This window comes from Acomys minous, assembly GCF_964271855.1.
Source record: "Acomys minous genome assembly, chromosome: 13".
Taxonomy (NCBI): Eukaryota; Metazoa; Chordata; class Mammalia; order Rodentia; family Muridae; genus Acomys; species Acomys minous.
This window is the reverse complement of record NC_140495.1, coordinates 25825379-25851822: the sequence shown is the minus strand read 5'-3', so window position 1 is coordinate 25851822 and position 26444 is coordinate 25825379. Positions and strand designations below refer to the sequence as shown.

At 49.3% G+C, this 26444-nt stretch overlaps 1 protein-coding gene across 2 annotated transcripts in view; it reads right to left on the bottom strand.

The window, feature by feature from the left end:
- Positions 1 to 17128, bottom strand: part of SPSB4 (splA/ryanodine receptor domain and SOCS box containing 4) — a 76199-nt gene extending 59071 nt beyond the window's left edge. The window contains exon 1 of one of the 2 annotated variants that reach the window (XM_084753550.1): positions 16370 to 17128. The gene's annotated coding sequence lies outside the window, so the exon portion shown is untranslated. The remainder of the gene's footprint in view (positions 1 to 16369) is intronic. The other variant, XM_084753549.1, reaches the window with a different exon arrangement.
- Positions 17129 to 26444: the final 9316 nt, after the last annotated feature.

Here is a 26444-nt window from a genome sequence, read left to right as displayed (position 1 = left end):
CCATGTTTGTCCCCTTCCGTTGTCAAGACTCTGCTTTAGCTGGTGTCAACTCTTATTTGGAAAGTTCTGGGTGATGCTTGATCTGAGAGAATACTAGATCACAAAAATCCTCAACACTAGACAGTTTAAAGGTGGCAGAATAAAGCGAACTCGTGTTCTCTTCTGAAATCACCCAAAAAATCAAAGAGAAAGAGAAAGAGAAATGCAAACGCCCTCTTAAGCAAAACCGGACACGTTTGTAACCCAAACCACAGCTTACAGGGGGAAGTCTGCCAAACACAGCCAGAGGCAGCCCAGAGCAGCCAAGATCAAAGCCAGTCTAAAAAACACCTCGAGAAGGCACCTTGCGGGTCAGGGCTGGAGGAAAGCCTGCAGAGTAAGCCAGCAGCTGGGATTCCTGAAGGAAGACTCCAGTGGTCTGATGGAGAGCATCAGGCACAGGATGTGCTGTCTGGTGTCGGGAGCTGCCTTTGGCCTCTCGGGGTGACAGGAAAGCACAGGCATGCCTTCTTCACCGGCAGCCAAGTGCCGGGGGTGGGGGTGGGGGTGGTGGGGGGGAGCATTGCAGGAGGAGAACATGGAGCTGAGAGAAGTCCACAGCTACATCTCTCTGCTGACTGAAAAGAAGCAACTGTTAAGTCATCACCTGTGTCCTGGGAACCGCGTTTCTGTGAGCCACAGAACAGTCCTACGCTCCCTGCGTGGTTTGCAACACTCCCTCTGCATATAACATACAGTCTGCAGAATCCTGATCCAAGAAAGGTGCACCTTGACCCTCCGGGAACCAGAACTGGATGTAGGTAAGCTGCTAGGAGGACAGCAGGGGCAGCTCAGCTGGTAAGGTGCTTGTCACCGAGTCTGAACACCTGAGGTTGAGCCTGAGACCCATGTGGTGGGAGGAGAGAACCGACTGCCAAATTGTTTTCCGATGTCTGCATACACACTGTGGCACACTGACACACTGTGGCACACTGACACACTGTGGCACACTCACACACTGTGGCACACTCACACACTGTGGCACACTCACACACTGTGGCACACTCACACCCTGGCCCCACCCCACGCTCACCCTTCCCCCCACCCCACAAACACAAACTAAGTAAGTGTCATTTCAAAATGTTTTCAGATGCTATCAGAGAAACAGAGGAGAAAAAGAATAAAAGAGCAAATCAAGAAAAGCTGTCCTCTAAAACAGCTGCCGTAAAAGCAGATAGACCCGGTGATGGACTCGGTAAACAGTCTTTGCAGTCACTCATTTTAGGAGGCAGACAGTCTAAACAAAAGATTAAATTCATTCTACATAGTTATTCTAAAGATAACTTCCACAACCAACAATAAAACACAAACCTTCTAAACTGTCAGAAGGAAAGCAGCACAAAGTAAAACAGACCGTACCCCGAGGGCTTTGTTTTAAAAAAAAGTGATTGAAGTAAGAACACATAAAGACATAAGACGTGATAGTAAAACTAAGAACTGGAGTAGTAGCCATAACAATGTACTCAAAAGCAAAGACTAAAACCTAGGAGCAAGACAAAACCCCAACCACATACCACACACGAGAGTGAGTCAGAGCAAAACACAACCGAAGGACAGACAACACACAGGCAAAGCCGTGTGAAGTACCTAACAACCCTAGCATGAGGCATGTAAAGTGGATTTCAAAACAGGATTTTTTATTTTTATTACTATTTTTTGTTTGTTTGTTTTCAAGACAGGGTTTCTCTGTGTTCTCTTGGCTTGTCCTGAACTCACTTGGTAGACCAGAGCAGGCTGGCCTTGAACTCACACCGATCCTCCAGCCTCTGCCTCCCAAGTGCTGAGATTAAGGATGTGCGCCACCACGCCTGGCTTCAAAACAGAAGTTTTAAATAAAGCAAAGGAGAGGGCTTTGCAATAATAAAGAGTAAGCGCCACAGTTGAAAGATGAAATGCATCAGACGGCACCCATTAATTCAGAGCAAAAGCTGGAGGGGACTATAGGCCAGGTGGTTTTAACTCACGTCTTCCAGCTGACGAGGGGCCGGCTGACTGAAGGAAAGACAGACAATGAAAAAGCGAAGCCTGTGTAATTAATATGCTAGAGCCACTTGATGTGTGCACTGTGTTTTGTGTCTCAAAAGCAAAAATGCATGTTCCTTCAGGTGTCCGTGGAGCCATGAAGAACTTTTCCTGCATATTAAGGCCCAGATGAAGCCTCAGAAAATGAATATAACACAGGATCTGAGTTGAACCAGAGAGAGAGGGAGAGGAGAGAGAGAAAGAGAGAGAGAGAGACAGAGACAGAGACAGACACAGACACAGACAGAGACAGAGAGACAGAGACAGAAAGAGAGACAGAGAGAAGAGAGAGATCACTAAAGTAGACATCACAAAATCTAATCACTGAGCATTTTTTAGATTTTCATATATAAATCCATAGTACCTACAGAGTAACAACAACAACAACAACAACAACAAAAATCCCACTATTAAATCTGTGGGAGACTCAGACACGATGCTGAGAGGAAACTACAGATGATGTGCTTACTCTGACAAATGTTCTTGTATTTGATCATTTATCTTGGGGTGAAGGGAATGCGTGCCAAGGTGAGCATGTGGAGATCAGAGGACACCTGCAGAGGAATGTTAATCCAGCAACGTAGGCCCCTCTCATCACATCCACAGACCTTCTAGGTCTGTGAGATCCAGCTGGAAGGCAGACACGCCTAGTACACACCTTTAATCCCAAACAATGAAGGTAAAGTTAGTCTGTAGAAGGAAGCAGCCATGTTTAAAAGTGACATCTACTGAGAAGCAGACAAAGTGACGAATGAGAGAAAGATTTGACAGAACGGAATATGTCCAACTCTCGCAAAAACAGCAGGGTCAAGAGAGGCAACTTAAGAGAGAGCAGCACAGGAAGGAGGAAAGGTGAGGCAATTTCACTGGGAGAGACAGGCTGAAGAAAGAGCAAGCTAGACACAGGTGAAGAAAGGGAATGAGATGGCGCCAGAAGATTAGAACAGATGGCTAGAGTTAGTTTGAGGCCAAGCAGAGCAAAAAGTCAGAAGCCGAGCGAAGCCAGATAGAATCAGTCAGCTGGGAGAGGCGTTTGATTCACAGCAGCTGAGTTGAACCAGCCAGCCGGAGTCAGAAAGAACTAGAAAGGGTGAGCTTATTCAGCAGTATTTATCTCAGAGGCTGAAGACATTCTAGACCTACACTAGATTATATGGAGGCTAGAAGCTTCCAGGAGGAGGCCTAGGTTAACAGATGGAGGCAGTAAGCCCTTGAGACGATAACTGTATCAGATCAATAAAAGATACTTTTACAGACAACTTCTGGGAATCAGTTCTCTCCTTCCACCACACGGGTCGTGGGATTGAATTCAGGGCCTCAGGCTTGGTCCCATGTACCTCTCCTTCCTGGGTGAGCCATCTCACCAGGCCCCATACTGAGATACTTCTTAAAATGAAAATATATAAACTAAGCCTAATTAAGTAGAAAAACAACAGAATTCAGAGAAAAATCCAAGAGCCGGTTTTTTTTTTGTTTTTTGTTTTTGTTTTTTTTTTTTGCAGAGAGGGGAAGCTAGACACCACAAAACTAAAAGTAAGCCAATAACACATACAACTAATCCAATGTAATCAATCATACTGCATTTTCTAATAGCTCTTATTACACGAGGCTAGTACATTGCACAATGAAGTGGTGCTCTCGCTGTGGTTTCGTCTTCCCCGAGTCTAACCATAAAGATAAGAGGGCAAATTCCAGTTGGTGAGGTGAGGGACCTGAGCTACCCAGCCAGCACTCCTTCATACTGTCAAGGTCCCTAAAAATAAGGTCAAGAGAGTATGACAACTAAGAAGAGCCAAAGGAGACATAAAGGACCAAACATAGCACAGGTTCCCTGGGTTGGACACTGGGACCAAAGAAAAAAGAGCTGTAGGCAAACGCTGCCCCCGGTCTGCTTTTCCCCTCGGAGTATCCAGACACACTGTCCTGAGGCTGGATTGGACGGAGTGGAGCTTACCCTCGGGCAGGCGGGTGCAGGCAGGACCTTAGTCAGGCACGAGTGCTGAAGACAGTTTTCAGGGAAATAGCTCTCTTTATTTGGGGGGAGGGGGAGCAGGGGCCATATTAACCTTGGGGAGTGGGTAGGGATTTTCAGGATGAGTATACTTTGGTGCTTTGAAAGCATTATTTGCATAAAGAGGAAGTCCAGCTGCTTTGCAGGACATGACCTTATAAGAAGAGAGGAAGTTTAACCTGCAACCTGGCCAGCCTGGAGCAAGAGTGAGGTCAAGAGTAGGGCGGTAGGACTCCCCTCCCGAGCCTGGGCCTGCGTGTTCAGGTACACGTAGCCTTATGACTCTCACCTCTGCCACTCTTGAGGTGGTCATAAAGCTACGTGCACCTGAGCATGCAGGCCCAGGCTAGGGAGGAAACAGTCCTACTCTGGACCTCACTCTTGCTCTTGGCGGCCCTCTGGCTCATCCGTCCCACAGGCAAAAACATTTGAATAATAATGTAGCAATATTTCTTCGTTAATTGTGGTAAATATGTAATAGTAGTGTCAGAGTTAACTGTAGAGGAAGGAGCATGCTTGTGGGGTCGGTAAATGAGACCTCTCTATTTGTTGGTTTAGTCCTCCAACTCCCCGACCCTACTTTCTGTTCTGATTTCTTCCCATGATGGAGACTGAATCTGGGGCCTCGTGTATGCTAGGTTAAGTGCTAAGAACTGCTAATGTAACACATTTAAATGCATTTCATTTTCTTTATGGTATGTAAAATATTAAAATATGGTCTACTAGATTTATTTTTTAAAAAACCTGCCTCAGACCTTTATTCAGACCATTTTACTTAATATTAATTAACATTTTCATGTATTACAAAGTATACTTTAGATGCATGTCTTCAGTGACCAATTTAAAAAAATAAATTATATAAGTCACTCCATCTAAGTTTAAATTCAAGAAATAGAAGACATACTACATAAAACAAGAAAGGTGGCAACCTGGGTACACTCCTTTAGTCCCAGCACTCAAAAGGCAGAGACAGGTGAATCTCTGTGTGTTCAAGGCTAGCCTGGCCTACTTAGTGAGTTCTATGACAGCCAGGGTATATAGAGAGACCCTGTCTCAAAACAGAGTGGTGGGGGGAAAGAGAGGAGGGAGGGAAGGGAGGAAGGGAGAGAGAGACAGAAAAGAAACAAAAGTAAAAGTAACAGATAGGTCTGGGGGTAGAGGTCTGTTAGCTCAGAACTCAGGAGGCTGAGGCACGATGATCAAAATTTGAGGCGAGTCAGGGCTACAGAGAGAGACCTTGTTTCAATATAAAAGGGTGGAGGTAGTTTACAAATTGGTCTTGCAAAACAAAACAAAACAAAAAAACCCAAACCAAAACACTCACAAAAGAAGTTAGACATTGTTGATTTAATATGGGGCAATATCTTCCACACAAGTTATTTATAAATTAATGATAAGCTCCAACAAGTGAATATGAAAAGACCACTCCCAAATCAGTACGTGAAATGATATCAACAAACAGTACACACACACACACACACACACACACACACATACACACACACACACACACACACACACCCTGAAAATAGAAGCCAATCTCAGAGACCAGAGGGGACCAGTGAGAGGTGGAGAGAAATAATGGGGAGGGTCAAAGGAGGCAGGAGAATAGAAAAAAAGTACAACTATACATATGAATGAAGATGTTTGTGAAACATACTATTTTGCATCAAATAAATAAATAAATAAATAAATAAATGTGCTCTGTGAAAGACATAATGGAAGAGAAACAACTTTTATTTTTTATTTTTATTTTTATTTTTTCCAGACAGGGTTTCTCTGTGTAGCCTTGGCTGTCCTGGACTTGCTTTGTAGACCAGGCTGGCCTCGAACTCACAGCAATCTACCTGCCTCTGCCTTCCAAGTGCTGAGATCACAGGCGTGTGCCATCACACGCGGCCAGAAGCAACCCTCTTTTGTCTATCAGATGAGTATAAAGATCTAAAAGTTGAATGGCTTTTTGCAGGAGGTGTGCAAACGCTGACAGCCTTGTTCATCACAGAACTGAATGTACTCTGGTCAACTCCATAGATGGTAAATTAACTCCATCTCTCAAAATGGCAAGTGTGCTTAATCTAGTGATTCCATTTTACACACTTATTTACCTACATTCTCAGTTGCGCTCAACAACATCTTATATGTTGTGCACACTCAGCATTGTTTCAATAGTAAAATACTGAAGTAAAGCCAAGAGAAGACAGGTTAAAATAACGATAAGCTTGCCTGCCATGGCTTGAATGTGAAACGCCCCCTATAGGTTTGCGTGTGTGAGCACTTGGTCCCCCAGGTAGCAGCACTTTTTTCGGAAGGCTGTGGGATCTTTAGGGACACAGAACTCTTCGGAGAACATCTGTCTGTGGAGGTGGGTCTTGAGGCTGGTTTTACATCTCAGCTCCACTTCTTACTCACGCCACTTGCTGACTGCGGATGCAATGTGACCTGCTGGCTTCCTGTCCCTGCCGCCCTGTCTTCTTGACAGAGTGATGAACTGTAAGCCGAAAGGAACTGCTCCTCCCCTAAGTCGCTTCTCGTTAAGTGTTTTTGCTACAGTAACAACAGAGCAACTCATATGGGGCATCGGTAATAAGAAATGAGGCCGCTGCGATGATGTACCTGGCCATGCGGCCTTTAAGTGTTTGGAATTTGTCCAAAGGAAGAATATGGAAGAGTTTGGAAGGGCTGGGTTATAAAAACCTTATAAGCCTATAAGAAGAACTTAACAGAGTATTCTGGTGGACGTGTGGAAGGCCAGAGTCCTGAGAGAAATGTGGGCAGTGGAGGCCGAGATCACAAGGTTTCAGGGCAGAACAAGGACCCTACCGGGATCTATCTGGGTTAAAGGGCGCGTGCGTGCTATTCTAGCAAAGAATATGGCTTCACTCATGCCCCTGTCCTGAGAACTTGACTGAGACTGAATTTCAAAGTAACAAACTAATGTATTTGACGGAAGAAGTGTTTAGAAAAGGTGACATTGGGCCTTGCAACTGTCACCGCCAACCAGGTTTACCCAGGTCCGCAGTGAAAATTAGCAACAATGGTGCAAAAAGATATATATTTTTTTAATGTGTACTTTGGCAAGGAAGTGAATGTATATGGTGGTTTGAATGACGATGGCTCCCCACAGACCCATATGCTGGCATGCTTTGCCCCCAGTTGGTGGAATTGTTTAGGAAGGATTGGGAGGTGTGGCCTTTATTGGAGGCGTGTCACTGGGAGCTGGCTTCTGGCATTGAGGTTTCCAAAGCCCATGCCATTCCCAGTCTCCTCCTTCTCCCTCTCCCTTTCCCTCCCCCTCCCCTCCCCCTCTCTGCCCACTACTTATGGATCAAATGTACTCTCATCTACTGCTCCAGTGCCATGCCTGCCTGCCTGTTGCTAATGCTCCCTGCCCATAATTAGCACAGGCTGTAACCTTCTGGAGCTGTGAGCCCCCAAATTAAATGCTTTCTTTTAGAAGTTGCTTTGATCTTGGTGTTTGGTCACGGCAACAGAAGAGAAAATAAGACAATGAGTAAGATCAGGCGGACGGCAAGAGGAGAGGCTATAATTGCTAATAAGGTTAGCCCCATCAGAGAGAAATCTGCTCTCTCCTGGGACAACAGGAAAGGTCCATGCACACAGGACACCACTCATCAAACACCCCAACTTTAACTGAAAGGAGAGAAGCTGAGCCACAGAAGCATCTAAAGGGGTTCCCTGATCCAAAACAACTTCCTAGGAAAGTAATTAAGATCTAACAACAGGGCTGGGCGTGGTGGCACATGCCTTTAATCCCAGCACTTGGGAGGCAGAGGCAGGCGGATCTCTGTGAATTCGAGGCCAGCTGGTTTACAAGGTGAGTCCAGGACAGCCAAGGCTACACAGAGAAACCCTGTCTAGGAAAAACAAAAAACAGAAACAGAAACAAAAGATCTAACAACAAGGCATTGTGGAGGCCACCACAGCCGTGACCAAGGTGACCAGGCTGTATCTCAAGCTGTATTATTTTATTCACGAGGTACTAGTTTTGTAGGCATTAAAGAGCATAGAGGTTTGCTCCATGGGTGCGGAGAGCCACTAAAAGCAAACAATGTGTGGCAGGGTCAGAGTTCACACAAAGAGGCCTTGAGAGGCAACTGCTGTGAAGCCTTTGAAGGTAAAAATCTATGTTGCAAGGAAGAACCCAGGATGTTAGAGGTGTCACCTCTATGGGACTATGGGACACCTACTAAGGAAATCTATAGGTATAGAATAGATCTGGCCTAAGAGAGAGGCTATATATGTTGAGGGCGGAAGATCTGGAGGGCTGAACTATGTAAGCTCTTTGGGGCCCAGATGATTTCATTAAGAGTCCCAGGTACTTTATCTATTTACACAGTGCGACAACTCTGCAGGTGCTGCAGATTGGAGGATTCCCTGGGACAGCTCCTAACCAGGTGCTGAGTGTCCGTCCTATGCTGGGTCACCCTGGCAGAGTCTCCCTCCAAGTCTTTATCCCTATTAGCCTCAGGCTCCTGGCATTCAGGGCATGACAAGGTGGGCATATAAATAGACTGTCCCTTGTCTGCTCCCCAGTGCAGGGTCTTCGTGGGCGTTAGTGTCACGACACTGAAGAAAACCAACAGCAATATTACATAACTCAAGCCAGGGACAAAGGTTGGATGGATCCTGTCTGTCTGCTGGGCCATGGGCAAGGACTTAACGTCTGAGACTCAGCGCTAAGGCGCTGTTGACTCTTGGCTTGTCTTTCCTGCCTTCGCAATGGTGAAAATGATTATCAGTAGCATCCTATTGGGTATCCTGGGAAGGACAAGGTTCCCCTTAAGTTGTGTGTGTCTTTTGCCATCGCTATGGAGCGAAGGTCTGCGCTGAATACCCAGAATTCACAGCGTGGAGGTGTTTGGAGTTGGGAATCCCTGAATAGTGACTTCTTCCACCTCTTTCAGGAAACCTGCCCTGGTCCCCCAAATCTCTAGAATCCTTTTGCAACTTCTGAACACCCTAGACTAGTCAGGAGGGACATCTTTCTGGACCTGGTCATCTGTTCTTTGCTGAGGCCACCTACCCCTCTACCGCACCCCCAAAAGCTCTACACTTCTGTGCAACACCCCCATCCCCAGAAGCCCTTCCTGTCTTCAAGAATGCCCTCTAGGGACTGCACACATAAGGCAGGCATGCACACACAGGTAGGTTGCTGAAGGGAGCCCCGTCCCCGCCCGCCCCCCCCTCCACCCCCCCCCCCCCCGCCCCAAGCTCAGGGAGGCTCTTTCAGAGAATGGAGCTGGGAAAAAATGAGGACTTCAGTGAGGTGCTGAGGCGCAAAGCACTGCACACGCCATGTTCTCTGAGCTGCCGGCTCTCGACTGTAACCCACTGGTCTCTCCCATAGGTACTGCTCTGCCCTCCTCTGCTTGGTTTATTCATCCAACAGACACTTAGGAAATGCCCAGCGTGTGCCAAGCACTATGTAGCTGAGAGCTGGGGACACAGCAATGACTCTACCAGGCTTAGACCCTACTCCCTCCCTCTAGTCAGCCACATTTCTTCTCCCGTTTCTACAGCAACACAGGGTACACGGCCAGGCACACTGGACCCACAACAGAATCTAACTTCCCGATGGGAATAAACCCAATAAGCAACAGGCACAGCGAAGCACAACCAAAGGGCTGGGAATCCACTTCCTGAACCAAACTGAATGTTTCTGCCGTGCTCCAGTGGCGATGCTAAACGGCATTATCCTGAGGCATCCTCTTCACTTGGGCTTCAATCGTGACTGAACAGGAAAACAGAAACTCAAACTGTCCTTGGCCTTTCCTGGGTCCCTGGTGGGTGTCACTAACTCAGCAGGGCAAAGAGGCAGCATGACTGTAGCCTTGCCACCCTGTTTTAAAAGCCTCAGCGATTTGCATGTTATAACTCATTTTCCACAGTCAAATCAGTCTTAGAGGTTTTGCTGGGCTCATCAGGGGAGGGGGTCTGCCTACGAGGGGCCTGGTGACTGAAGGCATTTGGTGATTGCTGAATGACATGCCTTCTCCTCAGTGTGGCCTCAGGGTGACCCCTTGCTGGGGTCAGGAAGGGGGGGCAGGGGCTTTTTTTTTTAACAAGGGCTAATGATGTCCCCTTGGAGAATCACAGCTACAGAAAAGTATGAAACACAATTACTCCCCTCTGAGGAAGGACACCACAGAGGGGTCAGGACCCTCGACAGCTGTGAATAATGACAAGGACTGCAGAAGCAAGGGGTCTGACACCACCGAACTTCCTTTAGTAGTTTGTGAGGTACTTTTGTAAGAACACAAGCCCGACCAGACCCCACACTCTATTTATGCCCTCCTAAGGATTGTTTTGTTTTGTTTGAGACAGGTTTCCCTATGTAGCCCTGGCTGCCCTGGAACTCACTTTGTGGACCAGGCTGGCCTCGAACTCAGAGACATAACCTGTCTCTTCCTCCCCGAGTGCTGGGACTAAAGGCGTGCACCAGGTTCACTTCTAAGCCAGACTCTAACCCCTCCCAGGATGTTCAGCAATGCCTACAGCACTCAGTGAATGAATCCCTTCTCCATCTCCCTGCCCCTGTCTCTCCCTGTCCCCGCACACCTCTCCCAAGCTCTATCTATGTAGTTCTACTCAGCCTGGCCACATCAGCAACTCCGGGACCAACAGCTCCCACTCCTGAGGGCCTGTACTTGTCCCTACCACAGCACTTATCATGAGGAGCCAGACCAGAACACTACCTCTAGAACAGGAGCTGGCTTTCTCTGGACTATACCTACAAAGGTCGGGTATAGAGAAAATGGTGGGTGAGTGTCTTGGGAACTGCAGTGTGAAAAAACAAGTGCAGTACCATGCTGCCTCCGGCTCTTCCAGACAGCTACGTCAGGGCTAACGAGACCTGCCTGGTCCGGCTGATGGACTGTTTGCGAGCTTTTCTTGCTACAAACACTAAATTGGATGGGTATTTTATTAAAAGATGATCTCTCAGAATGAACCTACCAACAGTGAATAAACTATGGAACCCCCCTTCTCCCCAGGGCTTTAATCACAGATGTCCATTAGATTTTTCCCATGATACACACAGGGGAGCTCACGAGACAACTGGCTGAGCTAGCCGGTCTCCTCCCTCCCCCGTCCCCCCCCCCCCACTACTCATAAAAGCAGCCATCTGTCCAGGCCAGGTGGGGCCAACTCCTGCCTCCTGCCCATCCCATCTTCCTAGAACTCAATCAATGAGGCTTCCCCAGCCTCGCCTCCTCCTGGGGCCTCCTCCTGGGGTTTCCATGGGGATCTTCCTCCCACACTCCCCCCCTCCGCCCCCACACACAGGCTAAGGCTCCTGGGATAAAAGCTCAGCTGTCAGCCAGGAGTTGGGGGGGGGGGAGGAGGGAGGCTTGCTGGGTGGTGAGCAGCAGGCCCTGCATGCTCTACAAGGTCATTTGAAAGAGACACAGAACAGATCCAGGGGGACCCCGTGAGCACTCCTGCCCAGTGGTGTGTTGGCCCCAGGTACCTGTGGTCTGTTTCGTGGGACAGCTGTCTTCCGTGAGGCCAAGCACTGGTTCAAGCTGAGGCAAAGCATGGCAAAGCAGGCTGAGGAAGGTGCTGCCCGTGAGACCCTCTAGGAAAACAACTATTAAAAGAACCCAGTAGTCGCATGCTCAGTCTCTCACTTATGAGTGTAACTCGCTGGATGCAAGGGCTTGTCTGAAAACAGGTTTCCTGAAGGAAAGGAAAGCAGGGCCATTCAAGGATTGGGGTTAACCTAGGGGATTGCAATGGAGACTTGTGAATACTTCTGGTAAATCTGAGGCATCTTTTTGGCATGTACTGCTGCATACCAAGCTTGGAGAGGAGAAGGTACAGGCAGACAGGAGGGGCCTACCTGTGCGAAATGCTCCATCCCTAGGACCGAAGTGCTCCATCCCTAGGACTGAAGTGCTCCATCCCTAGGACTGAAGTGCTCCATCCCTAGGACTGAAGTGCTCCATCCCTAGGACTGAAGTGCTCCATCCCTAGGACTCGTAATTACCACTCCTTCACTGATCTCAGATTGTGGCTAACAGGTGGGGCCAGCTAACCGGAAGGTTTGGTTCAGCATAGACACAATTCACGCGTGGGTCACAACCCAGACAGGCGCTGCTAGCTCTGCTCCAGACATAACGTACGGCGTGTGGGGAAGTCGAGTGTCCATACCAACTTTCCTGCTGGTTCCCATAAGTGCGACGCCTCAAGGCAACATCTTGGGACTCTGCTTCCTCCTCTCTGTGTGTGTTTTCTCAAAACTTGCCCTTCTAGCCCTCTGCAGAAGTCCCCAGCCCTGCCTGCCTTCCCTTCCCTAGCCTCTGGCCAGCCCAGATGCTCCCTTGTAGTGCTTTCTATGGAGCGCATGGCTACCTTCTCAACACCATGGCACTTGGAGGGCTCACAGGAACTTGAGAATTGGATGTCCTGGACTGAGCTCAGCCTCCTCCTCCTCCTATGACCCAGGTTCCTCTCTGTGGCTCCCATTCAATGCCTTCTACTTCCGCCTTGGTTTACACCTCAGCACCGTGGTTCTCAACTTGTGGGCTCTGACCTCTTTGGGCATCAGATGACCCTTTCACAGGGGTCTCTTATCAGAAATCCTGCATATCAGATATTTACATTATAATTCACAACAGTAGTGAAATTACAGTTATGAAGTAGCAATGAAAGTTATGGTTGGGGGGGGGGTGGTCACCACAATGTGAGGGGCTATGTATTAAAGGGTCACAGCATTAGGAAGGCTGAAAAGCATGGCCTTAGCAGGATCGTTGAAGCAGTCTCCCAGGGAGGGCCTGTCATTCTCGGCTTCATTCTCTCACCCACCCACCTTGCTGCCAAAAGGCTAAATCCAAGCAAGCCATCCATCACCTGCGCATTCAAACGCGCACCCTTGACTGGCACGCAGGGGCCTCACAGTCTCTCCTCATAGCCTTTCTCTAACCAGAGATGTCAGACTCTCAAGTAAGCTCACCCCCTTCCTTCCTCAAGCTTCTCGGGCCTGCTCACCTGTCTCTGCCTACCGACATTCTCTCCCTCCTCTGTGGCCCCACTGGGATCCTCCCTCCACCTCTCTGCCCCATGATGTCATCCTAACAGCCTAGTGCCTCCAACGTCTCCTGCATCACATGCTATTTCTAGAAGGCTAGCCAAGTACCCAGCTAATTGCCACCCGTCTTCGAAACCAGCCCTGGGCACACTCCCTGCCTGCGTTAAGGGGTGCTTATCAGAGCCGGGGATGATGGCACACACCTGCAATCCCAGCACTCGGAAGGAGGAATCTGGAAGATTGAGAGTTTGGGACCAGCCTGGGCTACACTGTGAGTTCTAGTCCAGCATAGGCTGCAAGGTGAGAGCCATCTCAAAAAGAAGAAGAAAAAGAAGAAGAGGAGGAAGAGAGGAAATATTTGTCTGACTGAATAATTTGTGGTTTTTACCAACAAGCATTTTTTTTTCACAATTGAAGGATACATTTGAAATGTGGATTAAGTTCCAAATTCAAGGTGTGAAACAAGAATCCCATGCAATCAACACTCCACAAAGTTTATGACAGCTCATCTGGGGTCTTTCCCAAAGGATGAGCCAAACGGGCTGCTTCCTGCAGCCTTGGAACAGACGCCTGTATCTGAGCAGTGGCAGGAAGGAAAGCCAGTCAGCTCATGTAGGGACCATGTTTTATTTAAATGTGCTGCGAGATTTTTAATTTTTTATTATTGATCTTTTTGCCAAGTATAAGTGATCATGTTCACACAAGTTAAGTGCATACATTAAGTACTTCTTTAAAAAAAAAATGACTACCAGGAAAGACTTTGACTGCCTTGGATCTAGGTGTCCCTCTGCCCTCCTGATTTTCCACATTCACTTTCTTGTTCTATCTAGGGAGCTCCTGGAGATCTTTTGTTACCGTGCCAACAGGGGGACAGCTCTTTCAGGAGCACCGATGTGTGGCGACGAGCCAGACAGCTTAGAAAAAAATTAACAAACTGGAACATGGTGAGTTGCACTGGACTTTTTGCTCAAAGGGTAAAGACCTTGCCTCAGGCCAAAGCCTGGGCCACATCTTGGGACGGGAATGACCTCTGCAGGACAGGCTTGCGTGAAGAAAGGCAAGGTGCCGATCCCGTGACCAACTGGGGGGTAGGAGTCAGGAAAGAGATACACCCTGGGAGTGCTGGACCAAAACCAAGATCTTAGGCGAGGGTTTCAGAGGTGGGGGAGAGACAAACGGTGAAAAAGACGGTGGTGTCGGTGTTGGCAGGCCTAGAGGGCATGCCCGGCCTTTACTCCTGGCAGCCTTGAGGAAGTTCTAGCTAGAGAGGGATTTGGCCTGTTTATATTTTTTGAGGATAAACGCTTCTTACTGGTGAGTGGTTATTTGCTGATCTGATGTCTGAAGAACTGAATCTTATGGCTGTAGCACACTTTTTTTTTTTTTTTAGTGAGTGAGGTAAGGCACACAGGTTTCCGTGTTATTTCTCTTTCATTCCTTCTGTGTCTCTGTAGTCTTTGTCTTCTGGGGCTCTTGCTTGTCTTGAAGATTCTTTCCACATTTTGGACTGAGGTTTAGAGCTCAGGGGCGGAGCAGTTGTCCAGCACGCACAAAGCCCTGGGTTCCATTCCCAGCACACAGCCCCAAATCGGTTCTGAACTGGAAGACGCAAAGCCGCTGCAGCAAGCGGCAATTCTTTCCTGGGTTTGCCATGTCTTTCGACTGCTTCTGGGCAAGTTCTTTTCCTTGCAGATTTTATTTCTATGTCACTGAGTGTCCTTTAAAATCGAAGAGAAATGCAAACTGAAGAGATATTTGGGCGGCGGGTCTAATTTGGTTTGCAGCTTGCCAAGAGTGTGGCTTAAGTTCTTTTTATCGTCCTTGCTATGGAAGTTTTAAGACATGGAATCAGAGTGTGTGTGTCTCAAGAACCACACTGTAAAGTATGTCTATACCACACTGCTGAGATTGTGTTGCTGTACAAGTGGGTTTATCAGCAGCCCTAATCCGGTATCGCAGGGTTTGGGAGAGGGAGGGGCTGGAGTGGAGAGTTGGAAAGGGTCCTCCACCAGCCAGACTAACAGATCGCTTCCCACAGGGCAGAGTGGGAAAAGGAAACTTTTCCCTTTTCCACTACATCCAAACAGGCTCAACAACTGTTTGGGGCAGATGAGTGGGAGGATAAGAAGAGACATGTTCACACCCAAACCCTGGAGTAGGGGGAGGGAGAGAAGTAGCGGGGAGGGGGGGGAGGAGGAAAAGGGAGGAGAGGAGGGGGAAGGGAGGCAGAAAAAAGCTGCAGACTTTAAAGAGAAACTGTTGCTCAAGGTCACACTGCGGGTGGTGCTGGAATCAGAATTCGAATTCAAGCCCGGGACTGCAGGACCGAGAGTTCTAGAGACAGCCACACAAATGTGCCCTCTTCTTTCTTGTTGGCTCAGCAATCCGCGCTTGGCCACGGGGCGCTGGGAGTCACACTTCCTGGGCCTCTCCAGCACGGGGCTTGGCGGGGCGGGGGGGGGGGGTCCCTTGTTTTTCCTGGCTCAACCAGAGTGGACATATTTGCCCCACACAGGGCTTTGGCTTCCTCCCTACTTCCCAGAACCCCGAGCCCCCTGTTCTCTCCAAGTTTGTCTAGCAGCCAGGCTGGGGTCCGTCTGCTAGCGTTCCCCGGACAGAGCAATCACAGTGTTCACTGCCCAACTGCCGGAGATGAACCATGACAATCTCCACCAGCGCCTAGCGAGTGCCAGGCACTTCTGCAGCTCAGAAAGCCACAGACGAGCAGACCCCAGAAATTACTGCCCTCGTCATACAGATGAGGCAGCTGCTGCAGCTCTGGGAAATTGGATGATGTGCTTGGGTTCACAGGCTAATAGGAACGCTAGACTGAGTGCTTCCTGAGTGCCAGGCGCATGCCTCCGCACCACCCCGCAGTTCCCTCCAACACTCGAGTGAAGAGGGCACAATTCAAATCCCCGTCTTACGGATGAAGAAGACCGAGATTGTGGTGCCTGGCCCAAGGTCACCCCAGAGAGTGACGGATGTACTACCGAAACATAGCCGGGTGACTCTGGGGTCAATTTTTGGTGGTGTCTCCACAACACAGAGAGCAGCGGGTTTCAAACCCAAAGTACCAGAGGCTGGCCTCAACGCCTTGCCCGGGGCTGGGCGCAAACCAACCAGCTCGAATTGCCACAATTCGCGGAGACATTTCCGCTGACCGGGACCAGAGAGACCCCAAGAACACCGGGTGTGACCGGTACCGGCCGGCGATCACCCTTTAGCAGGAACTGGAGAACACTTACCATAAAAGAGAGGGCGAGCGCCTGCCCGGGAGGAATCCCCAGCGCCGGTAGGTCCGGGAGAGGTCTGCTGCCGCTGCTGCCCACTCAGGGGCGCCCGAGCGACCCCGCGGATGCTGGCTGCTTCTTCGCCAGCGGCGCGTCCTCCCGGCTGGTGCCCGGCGGCAGCGCCTTCTCTCCCCGCAGGGTGCCCTGGAGTTAGGGACGTTCTTGGCGAAGTTGGCGCTCAGGAGCAGCGAGGGGGCGCCGAGGTCCGGTCCCGAGCGGTGAAGCGTCCGACTGCCCCGATCTCAGGGGTGGCGCGGAAGCCCTCCCTCTGGCCGCCCTGAAGCTTGGCGCCTGACCTGGAAGGCGGTGAGTGCCGTGCTTAGGGCGCACGGGCCGCACCTTGGCCACTGGTCCTTGGTGCACCCGGTTTCTTCCCCGGAGCCCCGGGCGCACGCCGCGATGGCTGCAGCGGTGGCCAGGGCCTGGGCTGCGGTGCGCTCATCGCCTTCCCCAGGGGCTAGGCGCCTTTGTGCGCGGGGCGCGCCGACCGCCTGGGCCAGCTCTGGATGCTGCAGCCGCCGCCTCCCCCTCCTCCTCCACGGTCGCCCGCTCCCCGCCTTCCCGGCCGGCCCGGAGGCTGCAGCTGAAAGCCGATCCGGCTGAGCTCATCCCTGAAGGCCACTAATCCAATAGCCGCGGAAGGCGCGGCCGCCGGGAACGCCCCTTCCCCCACCATCCCGCGCCCCGGCCGTCCCAGCTCGGGCCGCTGCCGGCTCTGCCACCTTCTGGAGGCCACCAGCTGGCGGGAGAGGGAAGTGGAACCCGCGCCCGCGCCCCTGGGCCGAAGTGGCGCGGACGCCATTCACTCATCTGCCTGCTGGCCGGCCTGGACGTTTGCTCACACACGCGTTCATTCATGCGCATGGGTCCTCCCTCATTCATTCAAGCGTGCCTGGAGAGCCACCGTGGGTGCCTCTGGGGGCAGCGGATAGAAGAGAGGAAACAGCATAATCACTAGATAGCTTTGGTGCCTGCACTCAAGGCGTGTGGGAAACAGCGACCGGGAGAGAGAATGCTTTAATTCCTTGCCTTAGGCACACACATGTCCATACTTTATTTCTGAGGCCAGACTCCAACTTATCTTTCGAAGTCCAATCTCATGCAGCACCTGCTCTCCTGTACCTTTCTCCGCCCACCTAAGAAAAGGGTCTTTGCTCAGAGGGCTACGGGCACCGACGGTGGGCGGCTCCTTAGCTAGCGGGAGCTCAGAGATAAGGAAGAGGGCGTGGCCAGAGTGAGGGACCCTCTTTACTCCTCCCACGTTTGTTTCCTTGGGGAAAGAAAGCGAAGGTTCCTGGCCAGGGCATCCTGCTGGCAATCCCAGAGTTGACATCAGGTCCATTCCAGTTTTTACTGACCTCACTCCTCTCTGATGGACTCCAAGCAAAGATTCTACATCGGAAAGTGTCCTTCCCGCCCCTCCCCCCAACGGACGCTGAAGATAAGCACCTGTGATCCAATCCCTGTGAGGGAAATGTGTTGACCCAGGCTATGGAATCTCTCTCCCAGACTAGGGAGGGCAATTTGAGAATGCTTTTCTTGTGGAAGTGGCTTCATGAAATAGCTGCTGGACGCAGAAGGCATTACAGTCTCATGGTGGGTACCTGTAACAGCCAGCGGTATGACTGGAGCCAGAGCTCGAGGTAGGATGAAACAGGAGTGGATACTTAAGGGTCTTGGAGGCCATCCAAAGGGCTTGGCTTTTCCCCAAGATCCTCTTGACCTTCACAGATTTGCTGTCCAGAAAGATAATCCAGTGGCAGAGTGGATAGATGGATGAATAGAGCAGGCCAGCTGGGATGCTGCTATAGAGATCCAAGCAATAAACGATGCTCTACCATTCAGGACAACTCAGTGGTGTGCAAAGGGGTGTACCGAGCAAGTATTTATAGTGCTTATGATTTTATTTATGCTGCTTCACTGTGTTTGCACGTCTGTCTCTCTGTCCCTCCGTGTCTCTGGATGCCCTTGGGACGGCACAGAAGAGCTACTGAAGGAACAAGACCCGTGCTCACTCTTGCTTGCTCCTCTTGGAATCCCCTCCCTCCTCAGGACGTTTCTGGGGCATCTGCTCTGCTAGCTGCTGTGGCACTGACAGACCTAAACAGCATGAGGTGAGAACTGAGGAGAGCTCAGAGAGAGCAAAGGGGAGCCTGAGCAAGACTTTCCAAGGACTGGAGAGATGACTCCAGTGCTCAGAAGCCCTTGCTGGCGCCCGCTGGTGGTGGCGCATGCCTTTAATCCCAGCGCTCGGAAGGCAGAGGCTGGTGGATCGGTCTCTGTGAGTTCGAGGCCAGCCTGGTCTACAAAGCGAGTCCAGGACAGCCAAGGCTACACAGACAAACCCTGTCTAGGAAAAAAAAAAAAAGTAAAAAGAAGCACTTACTGATCTCCCAGGGTTCAGTTCCCAGCATCCACACGGTAGTTCACAGCTATCCAGAATTTCAGTTCCAGGCAATCAGATGCCTTCCCATGAGCACCAGTCATGTACACAGTGTGCATACATTCATGCAGGCACAACACGCATGCACTTAGACCTGAAAAGAACAGCAAGATGCTCAAGACTCTGCAGCTGATGATTTCGTTACCTGGACCCTGATACCATTTGGCCAACACTCATTTCTTCCTCCTTGCTGGGAGACTTCACAACAGCTTAAGATCAAGCACGGGGGGGGGGGGGGGGGGGCAGGGGGGGGGAGCCGGGTAGAAGGAGTCAGTAGCCCCAATTTGAGAAACTACTCCCCCAAACACAAACCTATGTGCCAGATAGGTTCACTACACAGACCTTTACAAATGTGACTTACCTCAGGCACCAAGGAATGGGCACAGCACTACCCAACCCCAGGTGCCACCAAAGTTCCCCAAACACTCCACCACGTCCAGAATAGCATAAGTGTGGGGTGTCCCGAGGTTTGAAATGTGCACACATGGTTATTCATTCCAGATAGAGTATCCAAAGAAATAATTTCGCCCAAGCCTAGTTCGGTGAACCAGTAAATGTATTGGAGTTACTTACAAAAGCATAGGAGGCACAAAGGTGTCACTAAAAAGCCCACTCTAGTAATGGATGCCAACTCCAGGATGCTGTATCGGTGCGGCTCCCTGCACAGCTTGCAGTCGGAAGAGTCTCCATACCCCAGCTTTTACAAGCTTGAGAAGGGGCCTTGTGAATCTTGTAACTTTCATGAGCTTTCTGAGCCTTCTCAGTTTTATGAGCTTCTGGAGTCTTATTGAACCTTTCTCCTCCCTCTCAGAATATTTCAGCTCAGAGGAAACAACCATACAGGAAGAGGAAACAATTTTGCCATTCGGGAACAGCCTGGGTAACCTGATGAAGTGTTCTTTAAACCGTAGTCTGCAGCCTATAAACTGGCCTCTGGTAATCCCTGCCCCTGGGCTGCCACATCCTGCCCCCTCCCCCTGAAGTGTAGGCTGGACTCTGCTCTCTTGCTTTTCACAAACAGAACACAGCAGGACAGACAGGATGTTCCTCCTGGCATTGGGTAATGAAAAGACCAGCTGCTCTGGGCACTCCTTGTCTCTCTTGCTCTTTTGGCACCGCCCCCTGAAGGAAGCCAGGTGTTGTGTTGTGAGGGAATTTGGTGAGGGCCTGAGGCCTGGCACTGTGGGACTGAATGAGGCAGCGCGTCCCTCCTCAGCGGTCCTTTTGATGTCTTTACCACATTCAAAACCACCGAATCAGAGGCACACGCTAAGCTACACTGATTGTGACTGTAGGAAATGCCAAGAAAATGTTGGGATTCCCAATCTTGGGATTGCTCATCAGCATCGGATAACTAACAACATGTTCTTGATTACAAATTCTTTTTTTCTTTTTCTTTTCTTTTTTTTTTTCTTTTTCTTTTTTTTTTTTTTTTTTTTTTGAGACAGTCTCTCTGTGTAGCCTTGGCTGTCCTGGACTCACTTTGTAGACCAGGCTGACCTCGAACTCACAGACTCTGCCTGCCTCTGCCTCCCGAGTGCTGGAATTAAAGGCACGTGCCACCACGCCCCCTGGCTTAACAAAATATTCTTAACTGCCAGAGAGCGGATCTAAAGATCTTTGAAGAACTCAGCACAGACTCATTCCAAAGAGCACACAATGTCTCATGGGCATATAGCCAAGCACTCATGGGTTTAAATCTCAGCTTGGACACGTTTGCTCTTAGCCCTCTTATTTGAAAACCAGGGTGTCTTAGTTTGGGCTTCTATCACTGTGAAGAGACACTGTGACCACAGCAACTCCTATAAAGGACAACATTTAACCGGCTTAGTACATCATTGTTATGGCTGGAAGCCTGGACTCATGCAGGTGGACAATAGTGCTGCTGGCAAGGCAGCTGAGAGGCATCCAGACTGACAGACCCAGCAGTGGGCAGTGAATGTCACGCTAGACTTGGCCTGAGCATTTGAGACCTCAAAGCCCGCCCCTTAGTGACACACTTCCTCCAGCAAGGCCACACCTACTCCAACAAGGCCAGGTCTCCTAATAGCGCCACTCTCTAGGAGCCTATGAGGCCATTTTTATTCAAACCACCACAATTGGGGGAGGGAGGGAGGGGTAAAGAATTTCTCCTGTGTGTGGTTTATGTTGTAGCATATTACAAAGTAGGTATTCGGTTAGCCTTTTCCTTATGCTTCTTTGATCAGTACCCCAAAATCTGCAACATTCTTAGACTTTTGGAATGAAGAGTCATGCCTATGTCTGTGAGATTGCCTGTGTCTAAAACCCCTCTCTTAGGGTTTTCGGGCATACAGATTTACATAGCACAGAGCAGTAAGTGGACCCATGGACGCCCTGAGCCGGCCTTCGCTTGCCCCTGTTTCTCCAGGTCTTGGTTTGCTGGCTACTGCCCAGGTGTCGGCTATCAAACCCTGGACTCTTCCTTGGTCTTGCAGAAGTGCTCAACTTTGCTTTTACCGCAGCTGAGGAAAATCTGTGGGTTTTGTGACATTTTTTTGGAGTGCAGAACTTGCTGGAAGGAGGCTTGTGTCAGGGCAGGAGAAGGAGGTAGAGAGGTCTGCCTGTCTTCACCTTGACCTACAATATAGTATGATCCTGTTCTCGTCAGCTCAGGTGCCATCATCTCTATGCGATGCCTGAGTGGACTTCATAAACAAACAAAACAAAACAAAACCAAAAACCTGATACATCCTTCAAGTCCGCTCCCATGACTCATCGGATGGTCTTTAATACTATTAATGGAGTCTGGGTCTGCCCATTTACCTAACATTACCTCTTTTCATCTGGCCCTGGGACAGGACATAATCAAGCACAGAATCCCTAAAGTGTGGCCACCTCATTCTCCCCGACACTGGCCTCCACACCTGCAGGTCCTTTTCCCTGATGCTGACTTACCCCGGATACCTCTAACTAACTTGCCTTTCAGCCTGCATGCAACACACCTCCTCCAGGAAGCGCTCTGTACCCCAGGCTTGACCTATGTTCTCCAGTGTGTGTCTTCTGTCTCCCCGTCCCCCCCACCCCCCATCAGTGCTGAAGTTGCCTCTTTTCTTGTCCCCACTCCAAGACAGGAGCACTTCAAGGGCAAAGGTGTCTTTTTCATCTTTGTAGCTTTGTTAACAAGCCTATATTTTCTTTTCACTAATTTCTCAAGGTACAATGCTCTATATTTTTTCCTTAGTAGCCCTGGCTGGGTGAGGGGCACTTATTTGATAATCACACAGCAGTTGGTTCTGACATCTTGTAAACCCTCTGGGATTTTCAGATCACATTCTTGCACCTGGCAGTGGCTCTCTTCTATAAAATAAAACCAACCAAACAAACAAACAAACAAAAAAACCCAAACAGATGAACTGAAATAATATTTGTAAATATTTATGACATACAGTTAGGACAGTGAAGATTTAGGGTTGTCGGATTCATTTTACCGCTTCTGGCACTCTGTTTAAGGCCTGGTACAAAGTAGATAGCCACGAAGGTTCTAGTGATGAGCGACTGAAGGCAAAGCAAAGGGAACTAGAAACGGAAGAAAGAGGGCAAGGTGCTTTGTCCAACTTCTCTCTTTCCTTGTTTCTTTCATATTTAAGGCACCGGACAATCAGAATTGGATTATTCATCGTCTTTAGTTGATGACACACTAGCATTATCAGTTTATACATGCCCTCTCTGTTAGGTGCTTTTCCACTGCCATGACAACACACCGCGTCTGTAAGTGTTACAGTTCTGGGCCAGAGTCGGGTTGGTGGGTGGAGGAACACATCCCTAATGCAGCTCTGAGGCATGGTTTTCCCCATGGAAGTGATATCCTGGCAGTTGGGAACCAAGGAATACCACAAAGTGACACCACACAACAAACCTCACACTGGAGATTTACTGGGAGAGACACAAAGAGGGTGGCTGCCTCTGCTCAGATGAGACGCGGCAGGGAACTGAGCGGGAGACAGGCTCATATAGGGTTTGTTGGTAGAGGAGCTTTCCAGGGTGGGGATTAGTTAGATTTCAAGGCAGACTTGGGGATTAGTGAGAGTTCAAACTCAGGGATTGGTGGGTTTGGGGGGGATTGGTGGGGTTTGGTAAATCTTCAAACCCGGAAGTGGGCTCAGACCTTTTACTGTACAGTGTCTAAGGCAATTTATAGAAAAAAAGAGCTTATGCAGGCTTGCTTACCATTTCAGATGAGTCCATGACCATCACTGTTAGGAACAAGGCAGCAGGCAGGGAGCAGGCAGGGAGCAGGCAGGCATTGGAAAGATTTCATCTGTTCCTTAAGCATGAGGCGGAGAGAGAGGGAGGGAAGGAGGGGGGAGGGGGGAGAGAGAGAGAACTGGGAATGGTGTGGACTTTTAAAACCTTAGCTCCCAACCTTTCAAGGACAGAGGCCAAAGTAAAGTACATAAGGTTTTTACATCATTTCTGTGTGCATTTGATTTATAGATCAATATCTGGACAAATGTAATCTTTTATTTTCTGGTAACTTGTGATCACTGAGAAAGTGTTTGAAGCTTTCTCATGGAATGTATATAATGGCGTGAAAAATTCCTTCAGAGAAATTTATGTTCCTCTCATTTATACCAAAATGCAAATTTTCAGCATGGATGTGAAAAGCATTAAAATTATAACTGTGTACAAGGTGAAAATAATTGACTAAATTTTCACACAATATAAAATGTTAAAGTTAAAAAAAAAAACAACAAAGCCCTCAACTCCCCACCCCTAGTGACACACCTCCTCCAACAAGGCCACACCTCCTAATCCTTTCCAAGCCGGTCCACCAAGTAGGGACCAAGCATTCCAACGTATGAGGCTATGAGGGCCAGTCTCATTCCCACAGCCACAGCCCTTACTGATTTATTTTTATGACTTAATAAACTGTAGGGGTCCAACATCATTGAAGGAAGACCACAGACTTAAATAGTATGTAAAACCAAAGAGCGTTTGTTTGTTTTGCAGAAACAGCCTGTATGCAGGAGTCAACCATCCATGCAAAATGGTGGTGACCTCAATAGGGAGCTTGCAGGGTCTTTTTTCTCTCTTTCTTGTTTTTTTCCCCCCCGGAGACAGGGTTTCTCTGTGTAGCCCTGGCTGTCCTGCACTCGCTTTGTAGACCAGGCTGGCCTTGAACTCCACAGAGATCTGCCTGCCTCTGGCTTCCGAGTGCAGGGATTAAAGGCGCCACCATGCCAGGCGCTTGCAGGGTCTTTTAAAGGCTTCTCCAGGAAGTCTATCTGTGGCTATGTGACTCTAACTGGGATTGGCTGGTGCCTGTGGAGGTGGGCCAGTGCTCACGGAGGCTTCGTGACTCTAGCTACCGCACTTTTAGCAATGTCCGGTCCTCACAAAACACTTAAGAACCAAATGCGCACGCGGCACATCTGGAGGATGCCCATCATGATGTTCTCTCCCCCCTCCCCCCATCCCCCACTTACCTTTTTAGCGATTTTGATGGTTACTACTGATTGTCTGTTAAAAAGCTCTAAATTCACCTAGAAAACAAATCTGTAGGCATACCTGTGAGAGAGTTTGAAGACTGAGGTGGGGAGACGCACTGTATATACGGTAAGCGCTATTTCATGTTGCCCGTTAGCTCTCCTTTCTTGAGTCCATTCTCTATCAGCTAAAGAATTACAAAACAGGAAGGTTGCAGTCCACAGGACACCGCCAAAATTCATTACAAAGAAAACAACAACAACAACAACACACACACACAGAGCACAAGGGGGGGGGCGGTCTAGAGCTAAAGCACCATTTGTTGTCCCTTCCTCCATGTCTGGGTGTCTACGTTGTTTATAGAGTGTAGATCTGAACCGGGTCCCCTTTGTCCTTCTTGAATTGGGTCTGTAGTGCAGGCTGCACTTCGTGACTTGAGTTCCGTTAAGTAACAGCCGAAACCAGATTCGATGGGGCATGGGAGGGGACTTTTGGGATTATCACGGAGAGGGTTTCTTTTGGAGAAGACCCCAGAAGCAAGACACCTAAGGCCCAATCCAGGACCTCTCTCCTTAGCTGTCAATCCACTTAAGAATTAACCTTCTCCCATCTTCCCTGACATCAACTGTGGTCCTGAACTGAGTCACAAGGAGCCATCAGCCTGAGCACCAGCGGTCACTGTGCTCTGCTTCATGCCCGCAGGTGCCTTGTGCCCTGTGGTGATAGACTGTACCCGTAAACTGGGAGCCAAAACAAGCCCTTTCCTCCTTCCGCGGTCTTGTCTGGCATGTGGAACATAAACAAAACAGCAAGAGGAGCTCGGGTCGCGGGCTGGTGCTGAGGAGCGGGGTTGTTGATAAAAAGTGGTCACCCTGTTTTTTCTGTCCTCGGGATTTTTAGGAGGAATGTGAAAGGGTTTGGAATTTGGGGTTACAAAACCCAAGAATGCTTGTTATGTGACAAAAAAAATGTCCCGGAGAGACGCCACACGCATGTCCACTCACCCCAGATAGGGAGGGATCCCACACTAAAAGCCCAGATGGTGATTAACATACTAAAGTGTAGTACAGATCCCACCAAAGCCCAACTTGGTGAACCAATGAGTTTTACTAGGGTTACTTACAGGGATGTGGGTAAGGAATTACTTATAGGACCATAAATGAAACAAAGACAGGCATATCACCAAAGCCCACGCCAGCATAAATGACAGCTCACAAAAGCTGAAAGCCTGGAGCACACTGTACAGCTTGTAGGCAACTCAACAGGTTGGAGTGTCTCCTGTCCAAGTGACTCAGTCACTTGGCTGGTTTCTACTTCTTCCTGGCAGCTGGTCTGGTCTCAGAGTCGCCTTTGCCACTTTTCCTCTTCTTCTTGGCAGTTTGGCTTCATTCACTTGACAGGGGGCGGGGGTGAGGGGGGTGTCCTCTCAGCTTTTATAGTTTACTCTGGCAGGGTGGGGCTTAGTGAATCTGGTAAATTTCAGGGATTTCCTGAAGGTATTTTGAGTGGTTCGCCTTTCAGATTAAGGAACTTTCCTGTTTCAAAACGGGAGGAAACTGTTACATAACACTGCTGTAAACAAAGATCACCAGGTCATTCTGGCGGAGGCTGGAAAACCAGACCAACTAGGGAAAAAAAAAAGAACAGGGAGGCCCATCTCATGAGGTTTCTGAGGGGAAGAAGCTCTGTATCCAGAACTGGTTTCATTCTTGCCAGTGTCCTGAGACGTGACTGAAAGTGAATCTGAAAATGAAAGACTGCTGGTCTGGGCAGAGGAAATTTCCAGGGAAAGGAGGATGCTAGGCTTTCACACTGGCCAGTGCTCACGAGCAGAAAGTGGAAAACCGTAAACTTCCTGTTTTCGGGACAGCAGGGAAAGGTGCGCCTACGGTAAGACCTTACCCACCGGAAGGCCCCCGACTTGTGAAAATGCAAAATCGGTTTGAAAAGGGAAAGCAGAAAGAGAGAATGCCTCTAACGGGCTGGTCTAACGTGTGGTGTCAGTCGTAGTAGGTCTGTGCTCTAAATTGCTGTTCCTCTCCCTCCTCCCCTGCCCCGCCCCCCCCCCCCCAATCCCAACTATTTCCCCAGCCTTCTGGAACAGTCCACGATCTTCCCAATTTTCTTTCTTTCTGAAGC